The following is a 15,264-nucleotide window of genomic DNA, read 5'->3' as shown; positions in this document are numbered from 1 at the left end:
TTTCATTCTTTTATAGGGTCTTATAAATCATGTTTGAAGTGTGGCCAAGGGCCAAACGGTCATTTGACCCCGTTTTGTATTTTTGGATTCTAAGTTTTCATTCCAAGTTCCATTTTTGCCTTTTTGCCTGTTGGGGGGTTGGATTTTGTATCGGCTATATTTTTAAGCTATGGACCATTGTAGCGCGTCTAAATAGGTAAGTTACGTTTGTGTGCATGGTCGTTTCCGGGCAGAACCTTATCGTTTGTGTTTTGAGCCTCTTGTGAATTCATTTCGCATTTTTTTTGTATATTCTGATCTAGGGGCATTATGGACCTTTCACATCAGTTTTATTTTCTTCTTTTGATATGGTTGAATAGAAAACATGATTTTAGGGGGGGTTTCTTCTTTGTGTTTTTTCAGAAAATGTCGGCTTGGTACCGGAAATCCCTCGTGAAGTTTCAGCTTCCAGTTTTCATTTAGCAGCTTTATGACCCTCTTGTTCAGTTCTGATCTAGGGGCATTTTGGGGATTTCACAGTGAGTTTTTTTCGATTCCCTCCTCAATGTCAGGTAGAAAACTCAATTTTAGGGGGGGTTTCTTCTTCGTGTTTTTCTAGAAAAACTCGTCTTGACCTCCGTTTCAAGCCTCAGTTCTGGGCAGATCAAAAAAAATGTAGCAGCAGCCAAGGGCTGCCACTAGCCATGTCTTTGGGCGCCGGCGTGCATGCCGGTGTGCTCGCGCATGGGCGCCATGTGCGCCATGGCCCCCCGTCGGGCCGCCGCGACGTCAATTATTCTTTTGGGCTTTTCTCCTTCGTCCGGACTCCGATTCAAGTGAATTTTTTTTTGAACTTGACTAATTTTTCGTTGTCTTTCCAACAGTGTGCTCGGTTGCACCCGGTTCTTCCTGGATAATTACCAGTTTACCCTTTTTGCCTTAAGTGCTCGTTTTTCTTCGTCATGCCGTTTCTCCTTCGTCCAGACTCCGAATCATGCGATTCTTGAGTCCATCTTGATTAGTTTTTCGTTGTCCTTTCAGCGGTGTGCTCGGTGGCACGTGAATCTACAATTTTTAGAAATGACTATTTTGCCCCTGGGGGCTTATTTGTCATATTTTCGATCTTTTGCTTCCGCATCAGTTCTTGTTGAGTTCCACGACCTCATGGAATGTCACTTTGACTTCTTAGAGTCTTGTTTTCTGTTTTCGCTTCCGCATTCGGATCCGTTATCGGATCATCCTTACGGTTCATCACAGGATATGCTGGTCTAAAAACCAGGGTCGTCACAACACAAGTTAGGTAGAGTCCGGCGCGCTCGGGAATTAAACAGCACACTGCCAGCAGTCAGTTCGATCGATTGAAGATTTTTGATAGATTAAACACTTAGCTTTGATCGATTGAAGCTGACGTGTCATCAAAGATATCTTTTTGGGCTTAACCACTTTGCTGAGCTAGCATCGCCTCATTTCGATCGATTGTGCCCATCTTTGATCGATCGGGATTTCCTCCGATTGATCGAAGTTCCTCTGGTGCAATTTTCTTGTAATGACCCGGTTTTTATTTTTTATTTTTATTATTATTTTTTTCTCCTTTTCCATTTTCATTTTTTTTCTTCTTTCTTATTTCGTCTTATACTCGTTTATCATTTTTCCTTGCTTAACCTCACTTCGGGTGTTCGGATTTGATTCCGGTTTTGCATGCATTCATGATACTTGGTTTCCATGACATTGGTATTTTCACTTTTGTTGAAAAGCATGCTAGTTGCTTTTATTTTTTATAAAGGGCATGAATACTTACTTTAGTGTAATTATTCATAACTTTTGGGATTTTAGTATAATTATGCAAAATTATTATTTTTCGTTTGAGGGACCTTTTTACAATTTATTTTAGAAGATATTTTGAAAAAGGACCATTTTACAATTTTTGGAAAGAGTGACAAGTGTCACACTCTCATGGAGCCATTTGTTGGCATTTAGGTGAAGAGACTTGGCACCATGACCTCTTGACATTTGGTGGGTGGCAATTCATCCATGTGTTGGCCTTAGATTGGTGCACATGTAACCATTGGATTGTTGACAAGTGTAAGCTTAGGATGAAGTCTTGGAAGAGGCATTGGATTGGTGACAAGTGTAAGGCCATGATGTAGTCTTGCATTGTGTGTGTGTGAGAGGTAGTGCAAGAGCACATAGTGAGTGGACGATCTCTAGCCCTTCCACTCACCATTTTTACACTTTACTTTCTTTATTTCATTATCTCACATGAACCCTAACAAATCCACTATTGGAGGAAAGCTTAGTTCATAGCTTACTCCTTCAATTTGGCTCACTTCCATACACCTTAGACTAAAAACCTTGGGAGAGAAAAGTTTCCTCTCATTCTCCTCTTCAAGAACCCTAAACTTGTTTTCCATTTTGTGCTTGGTAGCTTGGATTATAGAGATACAATTCTCTATTGAGGTAGGGGTGGTAGTATGTTTATTTTTTAAGTGTTTTGAAATCCTTTGGGGTTTAATATATATTGTATACATGCTTTTAGAATTGTAGTATTGCATACTATAGGAAATCCTTATGATTGACTTAGGATTTCATTGATTAAGCATGTATGTTGTGTATATATCATGAGTAGGATTGTTGAAGTTGTATAGAATTCTTAATGATTTGAGTTACTATGCTATTGTGATGGTAATCCTACATTCTAGTATATTACTATTGATAATCATGATTGTTTTAGAAGCTATTTGCAAAAATGCAAACATTTAGTATATATGGCTTATTGTTGAGGCATGCTTAAATTGATAAGTTAATGATATTGTTTTGTGCATTATATCATGTTAAGAACTTATCATCTATCATGCCATTCTAGACTTGGAACCCTAACACATGGTTGTGTGGTTTCGAAGTTCATGTGCTTGTAAGGTGGTTGATATGCCTTATTATTTATATATATAAGTTTTGAACTTGATATATATTTTGGATTCTCTTGGGACATGGTTACTAGTAACATGGCTAGAGTTTGGCTCTAGTGCGGGAGGTATGAGTTCTCCCCAATTAAGATAGTGCGCACTTAGGGTGGTCTTCCCTGCGGGTTAATGCCCGGAATAACCGTTGAGGTCTCGGCAGAATTCTGAGCTTAGGTGTCCAAGGATTCCATTTTTTTTTTTTATTTCGCATTCATTTCCAAGTTGACAATCAATGCTATTTGTAACTTGTAAATTTTGTTATATGTGGTTTGATGTTGTTAAGTACATCCATTTTGATATTGTGTTGCTAAGAAACATTTAAGTTAGCTTAAGATGATCCCTTAGAACACCTTGAACATGGACATTAAGTGGAATGCTCCGTTGTATTCGTCTATATTGATCTTGCAATGATATTGAAACTTTAGGGTATACACATATGCTTTTCCTACGAGTAACTTGATTACTCACCCTAGTGGTTTGGGTTGTTTTTCAGGTAAAGAGACCATGTTCTTGGATGCTCATCATCCTTAGAAGATTTTGAGCTATTTGAAGCATTTTTGTATATTAACATGCACTTGTTTAGCATGCCTTCCTTTTGGATGTTAAATTTTGTATACCGTGGATATATGGTATTGTAGAAGCTAAGATGGCTTCCTTGATGTGTAATGTATATCTAAGAACACTTGAAGATGTCTATTTTGTATGCATAACATGAGGCCAAGTGCCATGTACAATTATATCACATGTACGCTAGTTTAATCCCATAGTTTGTCTTATGAAATTATGAGAATTCAAGGTTTGACAGGTCGTATTTTGTATATGACATGCTATGTGACCATGGGCTATTGGAACACGTGTATTTACTCATTTTACATATGTATGCATGCTCATTTTGGCACACAACACCATTCTTGATGAAATGAACACTTAAAGTAGTATTCATTTACATATTTTTGCTAAATCAGACCTCAAGGGAATTTTTGGTATTTCAATTGCAAAATAAATGTTGGTCTTTACATGGTTGGCCAGAAAACATGATTTTAAGGGGGGTTACTTCACAACTTTTTTCCAAAAAAGGCCCAGAAAGTCCTCAAAATTGCATTTCAAGGTTGCATTTCAGGTGCAACTACAGGAGTTCGAGCGCTCGAAGTTTGGGCAGAAAGTTTTGGCCCTTGGACATGTACTATTTAAGTGCTCAAAGTCCTTATTTGAGTGCTCAAAGTACTGTTCATAGGTGTATGTTTGTGTGTCTTGGTTCAGCACTGCACCTCAGATTTCAAATTGTCATATCTTCCTCGTTTTAACTCCGAATTGGTCCGTTCTTAAGTCTAAACTGACCACATCAAAATAAGCTTTCCAATGGTACCAATTATAGTTTCAGATTCCTTTGGTATCTCAAGTAATTTAAGTTTTAGTGGAGGGGTGTCAGTTTTTGGCTCGAACCGGGATAGGGTTTTTCTTCCTTCGACTTCAAGATTTGATATCTTTACCGTCCAGACTCCGAATCAGGTGATTCTTGAGTCTAAATTCATTAATTTTTCATTGTCTTTCCAACGGTATGCTTGGTAGTACTCACTTTTATGATGTAAATGACCATTTTACCCTTGGGTTCCTTTTTGTCCATTTTTTAATTCTTATTTCCGCATTTGTTTTTTTTGGGTTCCGTGATCTCATTGAGGGTATTTTTGGTGTCCTAGAGACATGTTGTGTCCCTAAGGATGTCATTTCATCTTTTGCTTCCGCAATTTGGATCCGTTATCGGGTCATCTTTCGGTTCATCACTGACGCACCGGGTTGAAAAACCTTGGGCCATCACATTTCTAGACTTCTTTCCAACTTTGCTCCTTAGCTTCAAAATTGAGCTAAATGGCTCTTCTTAGCTTGTTTAAACTTTATTGACCTGAAATAGGCAAAAACACAAATAAATACTAAAACATGAAAGTAAGATAGATGAATGGACTAAAATACCTTAGCTTAAGTGCTAAAATGCATCACATTTGAGCACTTATCACACCCCCAAACTTAAATATTGCTAGTCCCTAGCAATGAACTATAAAGAATAGAAAGAAATAAACAACTATACAACTATGAACTATAAAGCAATGAAATGATAACGTCACTTTCGTAGGGAACACGATTGTATTTAACATATGCAATAAGCTTTTTGAACTTGGACAAGTGAAGTCTTGTGAGGGTTTCCAAAAATGATACCCATAAACATTGAGCTCTTTCTCACTAAAGAGGCACCAATATACAAAACAAACATTAGGAGATAACTACCTCAAGTATGCAATTTTTCAATTATTTCCAAGCAATCTCCCAAAATCTCAACATCAAGCAAACAAGTGTGGTCCTCCACACATCAAGACAATGATCATGCAAATCAAAACAACTTTAGAATCCTTTTTAAGTGAACTGGCATCAAATATGTTGCTATCTAAGCCAACTAAAGAAATGATCATATCCGACCTCAAACTAGCACACAAATCTAGTACCGATCATCAAGACAAAGAGTGTACCTTTTATTAAAACTTTATTCAACTAGGTGGGCTTATTATTTTTACTCGATTTTTTTTTTTTTAATTACTAATCCTAGAGGATCAAAGATGGAAGCATAGTGTAATGTAGTGATCTATTAAGCTTTCTAGCGATTCATGAGGTCGAACGTTAGGTCAATAACTCCCAAATCAGACGGCTTTATGGCATTAGGTGTTTAAACAGTATGCGCCTGTGTTAGTGTAGAATGAAGGCTTTCAATGCACTGCTAGCTTAATTAGGATATAACCAAATTAATAGTCAACAAAGCATGTACCCCACAAATGAATACTAGTATGCGCCTGTGTTAGTGTAAAATCCTAGAGCAAATCTTAAAACAATTTTAAAATCAGGATGATGTGGACCACAAATGCAAGCAAGATATCAATCTTTCAAAAAATTTACTCCTAAATGGCATCCACAAAGCATACAAGGAGTATTGGACTCTCAATTCAAGTAATTTTTAAATTCTAAGTATCATGGTCCTCAAAAGATCAAAATCATAGCTCAAGACTCTTAAATCATATCACATGCATAGAAAGTAAGTGCGATATGCCAAATATGCTAACACACCCCCAAACTGAATCTGTGCATTGTCCTCAATCTGCAAAGAAACAACAGATAATGGAAAGAGTATACCAAATGGGTGTAGCAAAAGGGACCCGGCAATGGAAACTCAGCTTTGGAAGGCATACCCCTAAACTTAGATTCTGAAAACCTGTCTAAAAATGGTCACACTAACAACTATCAAAGCATATCCATCAATGATATAAATGAGAGGTGAAACTGAGAACTTGGCAAAAATCATGGCATCTAGCAATGTAAAGCTCAGAATATCCAAAACTAAAATCAAAATCCCAAAAATCCATGTATAACAAGTAAATCCAAAACCATAATCCAAAGAGCAATGTATAGCAGTGCAATGCAAAATATTCAAAATATCCAAAACCAATGCAAGTGTCAAGATAGTGCAAAAATATCTCAATAATAGTAGTATATCAGATAATGAATAGTAGAAGGAGAGAATGGTGGAATCAGGGAGTAGGATCTGGAGTCATCATATCAGCAATGTGCTACAGCATGTTAGATAACTCATGACTGTGGTGAGTGAGAGAAGCTGTAAGGTCAGTACGCAATGCTCCGAGCTCACGCCCCACCTCTGCTATATCTGCTCTCAAATCATCGTGCCTCCTTAGTAAATCATCATGTCTCCTCACCAGATCATTATACCGCCTCATGATATCCTCATGTTGCTCGGTCGCATCAGCTCTGAATAAAATGAAGTCTGTGTGCAACTGAAGGACATTTGATCTGTAACTAGAATTAGTGCTGGCATATTGGGATCGAGTGTCAGTCTATGCTAAAGGCTTGGTGGGAGAGACAAAAGAGGGATCATCCTACTAAGATAGTAGGCACATCTGGCTGTGAGGTGGAAACGGCAGTAGTAGTGCAACACCTCTGTCTGGGAGGAGTTTTATCGGCATCATCCTCTGGAGCTGTCTCATCTGCTGCGCATTCTGTCTTTAATATCCCTATTCTTTCTGTTCTTGAGGTAAGAATTGTATGTCTTTGTCCATATGGCCTGATCATAGGCTCTCTTATCTCTCTCTGCATCAGTTTCTGGAATCTCAGCTGGGTCAAACTGATAACCCTGGTCAATGAGTAGCTGAGTAATCAAGTGGCCATAAGGTTAATGCCAAGCTGCAGCTCTAGAATTCTGCATATAATGCAGATTCTTCCAGAACTTGTGGATGAGCTCCCAGATGAGAGCAGGAACAGAAATCCAATAACCATAGCTCAAATAGTATAGAGCCTGAAAAATCCCCTCTCGTCTCTGAGTACCATGTCCTGATGGAAAGGCATTGAGGTGTAACACAGAATTAATAAACCAATACCGGGGATCAATGTCAACTTGGTCTGTAAAGGTGTTGCCCTCAAAGATAGCATGTGGAGATAGTGTAGCTACCATAGTTAGCTCAGAGGGATAAGGTGGAGCACTAGGATATAATGGATTCAGAGAATCAACAGCCAATGGAAATGATTGGGGGCATCAACTAGCAGCAGCTTTGGTCGGGAGAGAAATGTCGGTCTCCTGACCGTCAACAGTGGTATGCAAAAGAAGTCTGTCATCCTTATCTATCCAGAGGTGCTAGTAGAAAAATATAACCAACCGGAGACAGACAACTGTGTCTCCTGGTGTCATGATAACGTCAATGCCCCTCTAAACAAGCTCATCATAGGACCACTTGGTCTGGTCCAACTCAGAAAATAAATCACGGTCGAATCTGTACTCAAGCTCTAGCTTCCTACAAGAGTAAGAAAAAACAAGATCCTCTCGGACAATAGGATTCTCGGCCTCTATAAAAGATGGCTCTGAATGGGCTGCTGTAGATACAGAAGATGGAGACGACGAGGAAGACTCTGCCTCTAGAGGAGGAGGTAGAGGCTGTGGAACTCTTTGTACTTTTTTCCTAGTAAGAAACTTTTGTCTGTGCTGCATCTGCAAAAGTAATAAGAATAAATCAGTGCACATGTATAGGATAAGGTAAGCAGCTGATAAGAAAACACAAACCATGCCTGAATCAAGTAGAAGCAAATAATAGACAAATAGGGTCATGCTTGTGTAAAAAATGATTAAAAATGCTTCACAAGTATCATTCAACATGCCTCATCTAGACAAAATAAATCAAAACACAATAAGCAATCTCAGGCAATGATGACATAGAGGGTAGAAAAGTCACATTTGGAACATTTTAGTAGAAATATGATCAATAAGACAAGCATAGGTTGCGATGTGCATAAATAATGCAATGTGCATTAACAAACATAAACTGAAGTAGATACTGCAATGACAAGACAAGTAAACTTTAGGATGACATCGTATCAATTCTTAAGCAAGAATGTCTACAAGTGCAACACTGAAGATCAAATGGAATAAGCAGGATAACATGGAGCATATAATCATGGCAAATGTTGTAATACCCCTAATTTTGGAAAGGATAGTCTGGGTAATTTAATTAATGATTTTTTGATTTTATTGCATTTTTATTTAATTATGGGACTTATGTGCTTATTTGCTTAATTGATTATTTGTGTGTAATTAAATTAATTATTAATTATAATTGTTTAACTATTTTCCTTTAATTGTTTAATTGTGAGTTAATTTAATTATTTGATTAATTGGTGGGTTAAGTGACGTGTGTTTTAAATGACTTATTTGGTATATATTTTATATGGTCGTGTATATAATTTAGGATTAGGGTTTTCATTTATGAAGATTAAGTAGCCGACTTAAATTAGTTGAAATTAAATGTGGGTTAAATAAAGGCCTATATATAGAACAGTATAGTCTGCTAGGGTTGAAAACCTTATTCACATAATAGTTTTGAGAGGAAAACAGAGGGAGCTTGAGAGGAAACTGTGAGAATCACCAGTTAGGAGTTCAGCCGTGGAATGAAGGTCATACCAAGGAGGGAGGAATGGATGGCTTGTGGGATTGAAACTAAGCGGTAGGAGGTTTGCCGGCAGTCGGCAATCATCGGAGAATTTAGAGACGATGTTGAAAGGTTTCAAACCGAAACCTAAAGGTAAGTTTTATTCTAACTCCTTCCCTTAAACCTGTGTTCTGTGCATGCCTAAGTAGTCTCCAAAAATTAATTATATATTAAAATTGATTTAATATGCATGTTTGAATTGAATCAAAATAATATGCATGCTTGTATTGGATTAAAAATTGTTTTGTGGTTTGTTTATGTTCTCGATTTAAATCTGGATATTCTTGCATATAAGCGTGGTTTGATTCATGTTAATGATGCATATTCATGTCATATAATTAATTGGGATTGCTTGGGACTTAGAACAGAGGGTTAGAAACCCTAAATAGGGCAATCAGAAAGTCAGAAAATAGCCGGTGTTGGAGAAGACAGAGGCTGGGAAGACTGGAGGCGGCTCTACCCTTCAATGGAGGCGGCTCCATTGAAGTGGAGCCCGCTCCATTGAAGTGGAGCCGGCTCCACATGATATAGAGGTGGCTCCAAGGGGAGTTATAACGACCCTTGATTTTTTCAACCCTGTGTGTCCTATAATGACTGCTAGAAACAATACAACGGTCTCCCAAGGCACAACACACTTCTAAGACCCTAAGATGACCTTCCATGAGGTCACGGAACCCAAAGGGATAAGTGCGGAAGCAAGAGATCAGAAAAGTAACAATTAAGCCCCGAGGGGCAAATTAGTCATTTATGAGAATATAGATTCGGGTGCCACCGAGCACACCACTGGAAAGATAATAAAAACTAATCAAAATGGACTCAAGAATCGCATGATTTGGAGTCCGGACGAAGGAGAAACGACAAGACGAAGAAAAACGAGCATTTAAGGCTAAAAGGGTAAAATGGTAATTCCAACTAAAATGAGTACCCCCGTGTACACTATTGGATAGACAATGAAAAATTAACAAAGGTGGACTCAAGAATCACATGATTCAGAGTCCGAATGGTAAAGATATCAAGTCCTGAAGTCGAAGGAAGGAAAACCCTATCCTAGTTCGAACCAAATTCTGACACTACCTTACTAAAACATGAATAACTTAACCTAAAAATGGAATCTGAAGCTCTAATTGGTACCATTGGAAATCTTATTTCAACACGGTCAGTTTAGACTCAAGAATGGACCAATTCGGAGTTAAAACGAGTGAGATATGACCATCCGAAGTTGGAGGTGTAGTGCAGCCAAGAAGCAATGCGGGCGCCCACCCAAATGGGCAGAACCATGGGAAAAGGTGCAGGCCAGCCCTGAAGCTTGGCAAGGGCCCACCCAGAACCCGCAGGCGCCCGGCCAAATGGGCAGAAGCAACCCTAGGTAGCAGAAACAGTGTTTTAGCAGAAAATTGAGTTTGCAACAGGGTTTTTGAGGTTAAGATGACATTTTTTGGAAAAACACGAAGAAGAAACTCCACCTAAAATCACATTTTCTATGTGATAGAGTTGAGAAAAGAATTTATTTTCCAAAGAAAATTTCCAAAATGCCCTTAAGCTAGAATTTTCAACAAAAAGATGAAATGAGTCCATAGGAGGCTCAAAACACAAACGAAAGGGTTTTTCCGGAAATGATCATGCACGCGAACGTAACTTACCTATTAGGACATGCTACAATAATCCACGGCTTAAAAATACCGCCGATGCAAAATTCGACCCCCCAACGGCCAAAAAGGCGAAAATGAACAAGAAAAGGGAAATTTAAAAACTAAAATTATAAAGTGCTTTCCAATGACCATTTGACCCTTGGCCACACTTCATACAAGATTAATGTGACCTAGTAGAGGTGCTGGAACACATTTTACACAACCTGACTTGAAAATGAATCCTTAAAGGTTCGGTTTCCACTATTTTAGCCAAAAAATGCAATATGTGAACTAAAATGCAAAAATGAACACTAAATGGTGTTTGGGCCTTGGCCACACCTCACATGTGGCAAATGAATGCAAAAGGATGAATTACATACACAATGCACACACCGGTGCAAAAATGACATATTGAAACCTGATGAGCGCTGAAAATTGCATATTTAAACCCCTTAAGCTTAGTTATTCTAGAACCTTTATCTATCTTATTTTACCGTCTTGTATTGATTTCGTGTTATTTCCATTTTTAGGTACTTATCCCAAAAATAAGCTAACTTAGCCAAATAAGAACATAATTGAAGCAATTATGGGATTAATCAAAGAAAGGAGCAAAGTAGAGCAAAAGGAAGCAAAGGGTGAAATTTCAGCAACTTCGATCGATCTCAAGAAAAGTTCGATCGATCGAACTTTCATCGATCTTAGTACTTCAAGATAGATCTGAGCCATGTTCGTCCCTGTTCAAAGATCTCAAAAGTTCGTTCGATCCAACTTTCTTCTCCGATCGATCGAACATTCTTGTCCTTATCCAAATGATTGATCTTATCCAATTGTACCACCCTACCAACCACTTTTGTCCTTTTCCCAAAAATATCTTCAAAATATCTCAGATTTTTTTTTATCCGAAGAGGTGTCACCATTAAGGATCGATCCAACTTCAGTTCGATAGATTTTAGCCATATTCAATCGATGTAAGTCCAAGGTTCGATCGATTGAACTTCCTCCAGTACGGAAAAGTTTAATTTCTAGCCCACAAAAGTTATCTTTTATCCAATCATTGGGGAATATTTGTTGTACGACCCCAGCTCATTTTGGGTGTCATTTAACCTACCTATATAAGGATAAGGATTACTTTTTGTATCATAACATAAAAGATCATATTATATCACATCATATCATACCATACCTTAGAGAACTCTTAGGGAGGAAGTAAAGAAGAGGAGGAGGCTAGAGACACCATTGGAGACTCTTCATCAACCAAGGAGCAGATTTCTTCCATGGAGCTTGCCCTTGAGGGTTGGAGGACATCATTTATGAGTGGCTAGACAACCTCTTGGGGCTAGAGTTAGCCTTAAACATGCTTTCTATTTCTTGATTTATGTATTTTTTAGGGGATTTGTATTGTGATTCATGTCTTGACATTTTTATATACATAGATCTTGTTTCTTCAATGATTTATAGGGTTTAATGCTTTCAATTGATCATTTCATTCTATCCATATGTCTATGTATGCTAGAATAAATGTTCATGTGTTTGTCTCTATTTCTTGTGTTATTGATGCATGTCTGTATGTGTTGATGCTATAAATCTAGAGATTGTCAAGACTTAGTGCTTAATGTCATGTTCTTGTGGTTTATTTGATGGTTCATACTCATTTCTTGATGGATTATGCCTCTCTCTTAGTTTAATTAGTTTAATTTCATGTTATTAGCATAGTTGTAGTGTAGTTGTTAAATGGGAGGACAATCTATGGTTGTTATTGATGTTCCATACTTATGAGAAGCAAGTAACATTTATCTCTAACCTTGTGATGTGTTTGGATTGTGAGCTTAAAGAAAGGATTTATGGCTTAATTTGATATGTTGTGCTATCCACTATGTTGTTTAGACAATATATGCTTAATTTGTCATCTATGTTTGTTGGAACAACCACACACACATTTCGTTGCAATACATGTTCTTCCCCTCATTAATCATTTATTAAAGATGTAGAAAAGCTATGCTTAGTGGTGATCTCTAAACCCCAAGATCTCTCTCTCTCTTTTATTCTCTATATTGCATTGTTGTTTACCTTAGTTTAATTTGCATTTAGTTTAATCCAACCAACCAACAACCATTTTGATCACTCGACCTACTAACCCTAATCTTAATTTCTAAACCTAGTACGACACTCAATCCCTTGGGACGATCTTTACTCACCCTAACTATATTTTTAGTGAAACGTAGTAGTGACAATTTATAAATGTAAAACTTGGCCACTTCATTTCCATACAAACTTCTCGGGGTACGACCTCCATGCGTAACCAAGTTTTTGGCGCTGTTGCGGGGGATTGATTGATTAACAACGTCATATTTGTGGAATCAAGTAGGAATTAGTACTCTTTTGATCGTGTCTTTACTTTGTTTTCAATTTTTGTTACTTATTGTGTTTGTTCTTGGTTGACAAGGAGCATTGAGCTAGGAAGCAAGCAAAGGATATTCCAAGCAAAGGAGCCAAGCAAGCAAAGGAAAAATGCTAAAAATCTAAAAATTGCTAAGCTAAGCTATAAATTTGGAGTTGAAGTGCTAAAGGACCTTTGTGAGCTTTTCTTTACTCATCCCTTAGTTAAATTGTCGGCCTACGTGGAGGCTTGTAATTCAATTCTTAGATAAATTGTGAGCCCGCGTGGAGGTAATTTACTTTTCTTACATATTATTGTTAAAGCATGGGAGTATGAATATTGTATGTGGAGGAAGTTTGTTGATTATTGATTTATTGTGAAAGTGAAGTGTTTGTTGTTATTACTTGTTGTGCTGCATTGTGCATGCATGGTCGTAGATCATTGAGACCCACTCTTGTCCCTTTAAATTTTCATTTTGAATCCATTGTTCGAAACCCTAGGGGGAGAGGTAGTTCTAGTCAATCCATTTCATCAATGGAAGGATACAACGAGGACCATGTGGAGGACCTTGGTCACATAGACCAACAAGGTATCCTCCACCCCAATGTGCATCATGATAACGTGCAAGTTCCATTAGGCATGCCAAGGCCATATGTTCATCCACCACAACAACAAGGCCAAGTTCTATTGAGAATGCCAAGGCCAATCTATGCTCCACCACCTCCCATCATTCAAGGCAACCAAGGTGTCCATGTTGCACCTCCAATTGCTAATCCTCCCCTTGCTTTAAGAGATCACTATGTGCCTAATGAATATAATGTACCCACATGCATTCAATTGCCGCCATTTAGAGCACATCACTAAGAAATTAAGCCACAAACCATTCAAATGCTTCCTAACTGTCATGGACTTCCAAGTGAAGAACCTTACAAGCATTTGGATGAGTTTCTTGAAGTTTGTTCTTCCGTAAAATATACGGACATGCCGGAAGAGATCTTAAGGCTTAAACTTTTTCCATTCACCCTTAAAGACAAGGTAAAATATTGTTTTAACAATTTTAGGCCTTTTTCAATAACTTCTTGGGCGGAAATGCAACAATAGTTCTTAAAGAAGTACTATCCGGTTTCTAAGACCAATGCATTGAGAACCTTAATTTGAGAATTTTCACATGGGGATGGAGAAATATTTTATGAGGCATGGGAACACTTTAATGAATTGCTTAGGAAGTGTCCGCATCATGACATGCCTAAATGGCAATTAGTTCAATATTTCTTTAAGAGCTTATCAGACAATTACAAAGGCATGGTTGATGCTTCCATGGGTGGCTCTTACATTGATAGGCATGAGGATGACATGTGATGTCTTTATAAGAGCATGAGTGAAAATTCTTTGCATCGTACTTTATCTTCAAAGAATGATAGAAATTCTAGTGGTAGGAAGAGTGTTGGCTTACATCAAGTCGATCACGCCAATGAAATTGCCACCGATATGAAATCATTATCTCAAAGGTTTGATCAATTTTTGATCAACCAAAACTCGGCGAATCAAGTATCTTCCTTCCCTGACCAATCTCATCATGCATCTAATGAGACATGTATGACTTGTTCAAGTGTTTTACATTCTACTTCCAATTGTCCCCATGGACATGTGCCAAGTGAGCATCATGAACAAGCAAATGCTATTTTTGCTAATCAAGGGAACAATCCTTATGGAAATCATTACAATCCTAGTTGAAGGAATCACCCGAATTTCTCTTGGAAAAACCAAGGGGAGGACTCAAACCCTTCCCAAAGCGGTTTTTAAGGAAAGTACATTCCACCTCCACTACAAGGCCAAGGTTCCCAAGGTTTTAGATCATCATATCAATCACAAGGAAACCAATTTTCAAATTCTCATTTTCCCAATCAACCATCATATTCCCAAAGAAATGTTAGAAGTCCCGCTTTTAAAGAGAAAGTTTTAACTGCTTTGGGCACTTTAGAGGCAAACACATAATTACTTCATTCTAACTCTCAATCCATTGCAAAGCTCGAAACCCAAGTAGGACAAATAGCTAGCACTTTAAATGCTAGAGAGAAGGGAAAATGCCTTTGAATGCCCCACAAAAGCAATAATGTGTTGTAGAGACTCATTCCTCATCGGAAGGTCACACAATAGAGCATGTCAATGCGGTGACTACCTTGAGAAGAGGAAAGATTATGGACAACCAAGTTGGTGTGTGCAATGAAGAGAGTGAACTAGTGCAACCACAAGTTGACACTCATCCCGTTTCATATCATATTCCTCCTTCA

General features: G+C 38.0%; 1 non-coding gene across 1 annotated transcript; it reads right to left on the bottom strand.

The window, feature by feature from the left end:
* Positions 1–14,110: 14,110 nt before the first annotated feature.
* Positions 14,111–14,217, bottom strand: LOC132301840 (small nucleolar RNA R71). Its single transcript, XR_009480655.1, has one exon. It is a non-coding gene; the product is annotated as a small nucleolar RNA R71 (small nucleolar RNA).
* Between the last annotated feature and the right edge of the window lie 1,047 nt (positions 14,218–15,264).

The sequence above is a fragment of the Cornus florida genome, unplaced genomic scaffold, assembly GCF_030987335.1.
Source record: "Cornus florida cultivar Cherokee Brave unplaced genomic scaffold, ASM3098733v1 CherokeeBrave_3.0.0_Hap2_Chr03, whole genome shotgun sequence".
In the NCBI taxonomy this organism is placed as follows: domain Eukaryota; kingdom Viridiplantae; phylum Streptophyta; class Magnoliopsida; order Cornales; family Cornaceae; genus Cornus; species Cornus florida.
This window is presented reverse-complemented; position numbering and strand designations above follow the sequence as displayed.